This window comes from Octopus bimaculoides, chromosome 20 (assembly GCF_046866305.1).
Source record: "Octopus bimaculoides isolate indiv1 chromosome 20, ASM4686630v1, whole genome shotgun sequence".
NCBI classification, from domain to species: Eukaryota; Metazoa; Mollusca; class Cephalopoda; order Octopoda; family Octopodidae; genus Octopus; species Octopus bimaculoides.
Genome location: NC_142947.1, coordinates 25,242,797 through 25,251,773, shown reverse-complemented (window position 1 = coordinate 25,251,773; position 8,977 = coordinate 25,242,797).

Sequence of the window (8,977 nt, the reverse complement as noted above, 5' to 3'; positions counted from 1 at the left end):
TTGCTAGTTTTGATATTTTGAAGAAAGTCTGAATTTTCATACAGAGAAACAGGCATAAAGATATATTTACACACAATAGAAGCAAATTTTTACGCGCTTGCTGCAATCACCGACGAAGAAAGGGAATTTATAAGCACACGAACGCTAATTTAGTACTCTTTTCTGTCTCTATCTCTGTCTATGTCACTCTCTCTCTCTCTCTCTCTCTCTCTCTCTCTCTCTCTCTCTCTCTCTCTCTCTGTATATATATATATATATGTATATATATATATAATTGCAGTTTGGAAGGTGTTTATAAGCCATTTAAAATAACACACAAAAGCCGTCAGATTCACTTCAACATTTAAATTTAATTTGTCGAAATATTTTCGTCGTTTTGAGACCGCGACGTTCACTGACAAAATTGTGCTGCAATTCATATATTTAATTCTTTATTTTGAACAGTCAATATTTCATATATTCAATAAGACATATTCCATATATTCAATAAGACATTCAATACTTCATTTCATTGTACCATCCATTTTTATATTATATATTGTATACTCCATATTCTATATCCCACATTAATTTTACAATAATATAAATAAAACATAAAAAACAGACAGAGCTGGAACTCTTTTAAATAAAATAATATATTCCTCTATACACGATCATACAAAACCCTTTTTTTGTATTTATTTTTACTCACATATATATATATATATATATATATATATATATATATATATATATATATATATATATATATATATATATATATATATATATATATGTGTGTGTGTGTGTGTGTGTGTGTGTGTGTGTGTGTGTATGTGTGTGTGTGTGTGTGTGTGTGTGTGTGTGTGTATGTATGTGTGTATGTATGTATATTTTTTATTCAGTAATGGAACGCAACACACACCGATTTTGTATTAACAAGTACGTTTTTTTATATACCCATCTGCCTGCTGTCTCTCTCTCTCTCTCTCTCTCTCTCTCTCTCTCTCTCTCTCTCTCTCACTTGCCCTCATTCTTACCCCGTTTTCCTTTTCTTTTCCCTTCATCCCTTTCCTTTTTTCTCTGTCGCTCTTCCTCTCTCACTATTGCTGTCTTTCTGTTCTGTTTGTCGCCGTCACGTGACCTCTGGCCAGTTCCCTTTTTCCCTCCTTTCTTACACTGATCGCGTAGCTGACCAGTCTCATTTACTTTGTCTCTCCGTTCTCCATACTTCAAGACATTTTCTGAGCGTTACGCACTATTCTCGTCTCCTTAGCACCAAGACCGTATTTTGTTCGACTGTTCGACCTTGTCGGTTAATATGATTTACACCTCTTTAATCCTGAAACGCGTTTGCAACTAATCAAAACCGGGTGAATTCGTTATTTTTTTTTCTTTTTTGCCTTTGTAGTTGCGAGTATTTGTCTGTCTGGGAATTATATTTTGGTAGAGAAATAGTAGTTTTGACTGCTATTTCTAATTTTCGGTTTGTAGTGAAGCAATTCTTGCTGAACCCTAATTTTAATTATGTTTATATAACTTTTACCGATAATGGTTTTTTAACACACTGAACTACTTGGTAAAATTACTAATTATTAATTAATTATTAATTTTTACCCTATATCTGTAAGTGTTTGAACTTTATATTTTCTGACGCGACTCTATCTATCTCTATCTCTATAACTTTTCCCCCTCTCGTTCTTTCTTCTGTTACTACTACGTATATCTCTCTTTACCCCTCTCGTTCTTCCTTCTGTTACTACTATATCTCTCTCTTTCCCCCTCTCATTCTTCCTTCTGTTACTACTATATTTGTCTCTTCCTCTCTTTCTCTCGTTGCTCACCTATTTTCTACTTCCTCCCCTTGTTTCTCCCTCTACCACTCTCTCTTCCTTACCCCTCGTGGTCACATGTGTCCACGTACTAATTCTTTTCTTCCTTGGCTATCGCCAAGCAAACACGCGAACTACTGTCCCGCTTCCAGTTCGTTGCTTCATAGCGTTCCACATACACATAATTTTTCACGTCTGGCCGTATAGCCTTTTCCGTTTGTTCTCCTGTCTTGTTTTCTTTTCCGTTTGTTTTCCTGTCTTGTTTTCTGTCCGCCACTACATTCCTCCATGGTACAGTTTAATTTGTGTATACAAATTTAATTTGTGACCCATGGGAGGAGCCATTTTAACGATGCGTCCTGCCCTACTCTTCGAAACGCCTGTGTTAGAATGGGGGTAGCTGATGAAGGAAAATGTTCTCTATGTGGCCTGTGTGTGTTCTGTACTCTGGTTATTATTATTTTTTTGTGTACGTTTTGTTTGCAATGTCCTATACCCAGATATGCACCTATATATACAGGTAGACGTAGGTATGCACATACCTGTACGTATATATGCATATATTCATTTATTATTTGTTTTATATATATGTGTGTGTTTGTGTGTGTGTGTGTGTGTGTGTGTGTGTGTGTGTGTGTGTGTGTGTGTGTGTGTGTGTGTGGAGGCGCAATGGTCCAGTGGTTAGGGCAGCGGACTCGCCGTCGGAGGATCGCAGTTTCGATTCCCAGACGGGCGCTGTGAGTGTTTATTGAGCGAAAACATCTAAGCTTCACGAGGCTCCGGCAGGGGGTGGTGGCGAACTCTGTTGTACTCTTTCACCCCAACTTTCTCTCACTCTTTCTTCCTGTTTCTTGAGTAACGCTGTGATGGACTGGCGTCCCGTCCAACTGGGGGGAACACATACGCCATAGAAACCGGGAAACCGCGCCCATGAGCCTGGCTAGGCTTTGAAAGGGCGACGGAAATATATATATATATATATATATATATATATATATATATATATATATATATATATATATATATATATATATTTTCTATCGTCTTAGCTCAACAGCCCTCACCGTTTGTTTTTACAGTCTTGTCCTCACTGTCTTGTTTTCACTGTTTTATTGTTTTTACTCTCTTGTTCTCACTGTCCTGTTCTTGTTAACACTTTCACCCTCCGCAAAAAATTCCAAATTTTATTTAATTTGCTTTGCGGGAAGGACTGTTCCAGCGAAGTCGCGTATTTTCCTTGCCTTCGAAACGCGGAGTAGATGGAACAGGGACAACTGAAGAAGGGAAATATTTTTTATGTTACATGTCTCGTTTCTCTGTTTGTTTTTTTGTTTTCGTTGTTTGAAAAAGAGTTCGTTTTCTGTCTTCGTCTTTATGTTTTCGTTTCTCATTGTGTTTAACGTTTTTTGTGATGTTCTTTACGCATATATGCATGTATGTATACATATAGATGTAGGTATGTACATAGATGTATGCATATATTTATATATTATTATGTTATATATATATATATATATATATATATGTGTGTGTGTGTGTGTGTGTGTGTGTGTGTGTGTGTGTGTGTGTGTGTGTGTGTGTGTGTGTGTGTGTGTGTGTGTGTGTGTGTGTGTGTGTGTGTGTGTGTGTATAACAGGACTCACAAAGCGAGAAGTTCATATATTCCTTCTGCTCCCAACAAGAGGCTGTATGCAGAGGCTGTACGAACTGCAGCAGCTGACCAGCAAGCTTTTTTAAGCTTGGCCCAGAAAATGGTACAACAGTTAACGTGGATGCAGAGGGTACAGAGTCAACACCACACGAACCATTGTCCAAGACTATCACAGATGATGGATCAGGGATGGCCACCGCTAACACCACGAACCCCTGCACAGGTATCACACCGATATTCCTACTGAATATCCGGGGCCTATTACGAACAGGCGGCAAAGACAAGTTCCTATACTTGAAAGACCTAGTAACATGCAATCAAGCAATATGCATGGTGCTTACCGAAACGCATCTAACACCTAATATAGCAGATGCGGAGATAAATATACCAGAGTATGCCGTACTCCGAACAGACGGAAGGGATAGAAGTCATGGGGGAGTTGCAATGTACATCCGAGAAGATGTCACACCCCTACTACTCCTATCACACTCAAACTCTGTCTGTGATACTTTAATAGTACACATAAAACAAATTGATGTAGTTGTATGCTCAACATACCGTCCACCAAATACCGCAAAGCAGGAGGGTAAATTTGAGGACAGTCTCAGATGCATAGAAGAGGTCTTGACAAATTTGGACCAACACATCAATATATTTTTCCTAGGCGACTTTAACCTCTCAAATATTAAATGGCCTGAAGGTCACATCCTCTCTGGGATGTCACTGCATGAACAAAGCCAGGCAAAATCTTTGTTAGAACTCTCCAACATGCTGTTCATGGAACAAGTGATACTCCAACCAACCAGGGGAAGCAATATTTTAGATCTCTGCTTCACAAACAATGTGAGCCTAATCCATAATGTGAAAATAACACCTACATCTCTCTCAGATCATAACATTATAGAATTAACTATGTATGGTCCTAGACAACCCACTGAACCCACCCCATCAGGAGGACTCAAGCCATATCCAACCTGAATTTCCACAGGGCGGACTGGAAGTCAATTCGCAGAGAGATTCGAAATCAAAATTGGCATGACAGCCTTTCTATACAAGACAATGACCTCAATCTAAGTCATTTTATGTCAACCATACAAGACATATGCACCAAATACGTGCCATATAGAAAAACCAGCAAACATGCCAATAGACTTCCTAGAGACAGGAAAATCCTTATGAGACACAGAACAAAGGTCTCAAACCAGTTAAATAGAGAACTGGAGGATAGGAAAAGGGCTAAATTAAAACTAACACTGTTAGAAATAGAAAACAAGATCAAACTCTCCCATGAAAAGGAGAGAGCAGATAAGGAGAAGAGAGCAGTAGAAAGCATAAAACAAACCTCAAGGCTTTCTATAGATTTGCAAAAGAGACTGCTACGGCACAGTATAAAATAGGACTCCTATTCCTGCCTAATGGTTCACTGACTGCAGATCCCACATGGGATAAGTGAAGCGCTTAGTGCACAATTCAAGAGTGACTTCATTTCTCCTCTGAGTCACATGCAGATAAAGAACCCAGCTACTTTCTTTGACAATAGCACTCAGCAGAAAAAGACTGCATCCATTACCTACATTGACATTGAAGAGGAAGATGTAATAGCTGCCATAAACGAAATGAGCTCAAATTCGGCAGCTGGCCCCGATGGTTTCCCAGCTGTCCTCTTAAAGTTGTGTAAGCAAGAATTAGCGGGACCACTCCGGATACTCTTCCAGGGTTTCCTTGCAAGTGGTAAACTTCCCAAATAGCTGAAGGAAGGCACCATATGTCCTATCCATAAAGGTGGAAGCAGAGCAGAGGCTGGGAACTACAGGCCCATCTCTCTGACTTCACATATTAGCAAAGTCATGGAATGAATTGTCAGAAGGAGATTGATTGCGTTCCTAGAAGAAAATGACTTGCTCAATGAGACCCAGCATGGTTTCCGTCCAGGTAGAAGCTGCCTCACGCAGCTCTTGCAGCATTATGACTGGGTCCTGAAGCAGCTAATTGACCATTCAAATGTTAATGTGATATATCTCGACTTTGCAAAAGCCTTTGACAAAGTTGATCATGGCTTGATATGTCACAAGCTGCGAAACCTTGGCATAGCTGGTAAATTAGGAGAATGGCTGCATGACTTCCTGAATGGTAGAAGTCAGACAGTTGCAGCCAATGGAGAACTATCTAGAGAAACGCAAATATTGAGCGGTGTTCCGCAAGGAACTGTCCTGGGGCCACTACTGTTCATAGTGGCCCTTCTGGACATGCCCACGGTCACTCGGAGAGCCACTGTCACTAGCTACGCTGATGACACAAAACTATCTCAGGCAATAAAGAATCCTGATGATATTGTAAGCCTGCAGAATGACCTAAATGCAATATACGAGTGGACAGAGCAAAATAATATGCAGTTCAATGCAAAAAGATTTCAAGTACTGCGCTACAAGGCCACAAGTGCCTCCCAACTGGCATACACAGGACCTGGAGGTACTGCAATCCCAGAACCACAAACAGTAAAAGACCTGGGCATCAACATGTGTAGTGATGCATCATTTCACATGCACATTGTCAAGTTGACAGCAAAGTGCAGACAACTGGCAGGGTGGATACTGAGGACATTCCGAACAAGGGATCAAAGAGTCATGTTGAATCTATGGAAGACGTTTGTTCTGAGCCGCCTAGACTATTGCTCTCAGTTGTGGTCACCACACAGTGTCGGGCGGACAGCAGAGCTCGAGGCATTTCAACGTCACTATACAAAAAAGATCGCCACAGTCGAACAGATGAACTACAGGGAGCGACTGAAGGCACTAGGTCTCTACTCCTTGGAGCGCAGGCGGGAGAAATATGTAATAATATACATATGGAAAATACTGGAAGGACTGGTGCCAAACTTTGGCATCAAGTACTACAGGAATGCCCGCACGGGTCGCCACTGCATGGTGCCAAAGGTGCCGTCCACTGCATCTCACATAAGAACGAGATACTACAGCAGCCTCGGTTTCAGAGGACCTCAGCTCTTCAATGCCCTGCCAAAACATTTGAGAAACCTGCAAGACATGGATGTGGAGGTCTTCAAGACAAAACTCGACGCTTTCCTCACCATGATACCAGACGAACCAATGGCTCGAAATGAGACACAGTTTAGGGCAGCGATGTCAAATTCTCTTATACACCAGATGTGCCATCAAAACTCTTGATTGGACCATATCAGGTGGAGGAGAAGAGCCATGCAAGGAACGTAATGAAAGCACAGCATAAAGACGGAAAATCACGGTGGTGCTCCAGCATGACCACAGCCACTTGGCTGAAACCCATAAATAAAATATATATATATATATATATATATATATATATATATATATATATCACCCGTTTCCATACTATTTTACTCTTTAACTTGTTTCAATCATTTGACTGCGGCCATGCTGGAGCACCGCCTTTAGTCGAGCAAATCAACCCCAGAGCTTATTCTTTGTAAGCCTAGTACTTGCTTCTTCCAGTTTCCGTCTACGAAATCCACTCACAAGGCTTTGGTCGGCCCGAGGCTATAGTAGAAAACACTTGCCCAAGGTGACACGCAGTGGGACTGAACCTGGAACCATGTGGTTGGTGAGCAAGCTACTTACCACACAGCCACTCCTGCACCATGTATATATATCTATATGTGTACATTCGCACTTACACTTATGCCTATAAGCACATTTATGTATGTAGATAGGTACATTCACATACACGGAAAAGCACCTAAATACATATATTCACATATATGTGTGTGTGTATATATATGTGTATATATATGTATATATATATAATATAATATAGGATAAAATCTTTATAAAAATTTATCAAGTAGTCAGCGTGAAAAAAACCTCATAATGAAAAAACTTCATCATTTTTTCATAAATATATATAATTTATATAAAGGGCATTAACTGTGTAGTAATGCCTCACGCTTCGAGGGACTAAATAAGTCAAAAACTACCAAATATATATATATGTATATATATATGTATATTTACGTATATACAAGCATGTGCGTGTATATATGCATGTATATATATGTATGCATATATATATATATATGTGTGTGTGTGTGTGTGTGTGTGTGTGTGTGTGTGTGTGTGTGTGTGTGTGTGTGTGTGTGTGCGTGTGTGTGTGTGTGTGTGTGTGTGCGTGTGTGCGTGTGTGTGTGTCCAAGTTTAGTTGGACACACAGACACGATCCGTTGTTACATTCCTTAAGACATTTCAGGTAATACTCGGCAATGTAATAAAACAATAAAACGACACAATACAACATCAGTACAACATTAATATATCAATAATTTCATGCACGAAGTGTATGTTTTGATTAACAGCATATTGTTTGGATATGCAATCCATAATTATATGCACATATATGGGCCGTCCGTAATGGTATTAACGGCACTGCAAGTATTTGTTGATTGAATAAACAATTCATCGTGCAACATATAGTCCATGGAAATCCTCATAGGCAGAATTGCGATATCCCGTGTTGCTGAGAGTGGGAGCGTGGTGTGTTCATCGTTCGGAAAGCAGTAAAAAGAAAGAAAAGTGTATACAGGACAGTGAACAAATAGGTACGATACAACATAGGAGTTTCGTGACGTCTTTCAGTGATGTTTTTTCGTGACGTGTATCGCAGTGTGTTTACTAGTTATGGAAATTTCGGTTAGTTATTTAAAAATGTACGTACTCTGTAAATGATAATTAAGTCAGTGATTATATTAAATTGGGTCTATGATATTGGGCAAAAGACCATTTCCTAACATGCACATATCTTACTATTCGTTCCAAAAATTTATAAATGATCCTTTCCCTGGTTAACAAAATACATAGCGATTTCTCGGAGCATAGTCTGCACTTCCTGAGAAGAGCATCGAATGGTTGTGCATGCCTTATTATAGACCAACTCAGATCATATTTCATCTGATCAAATTTGAGTTGCCACTGACACTTATTTTAGCGGCCCCGAAAGGTTGAAAGGCAAAATCGACGTCGACGGAATGTGGTCTCAGAACGTAAAAACGGACGAAATGCCGCTAAGCATTGAGTCCGGCGTACTAATGATTCTTCCAGCTTGCCACTTAAACATAGGTTAACCTCTGCTATGGGTTACTTCGGACATTTGGCTGAAACGAAAACCATTCCCACCCTACGAATAGTTCGATTGAACGACATATGTATAAACATATAATACATGATATAATACATATATGCATACACACATATTTATTTATTACTGGTGAAGGCCGGTGTATAGGGTTTCCCTCAGTTTCTCGCCATAAAGGATATCGTTATGGCGTAGTGTGCTCGTTATGGCGTAGTGTGCTCTATCTATCTATCTATCTATCTCTCTCTCTCTCTCTCTCTCTCTATATATATATATATATATATATATATATATATATATATATATATATGTGTGTGTGTGTGTGTGTGTGTACATCCATACATATATATATATATATATGTAGACACACGCACACATACACATTGATACATATGTG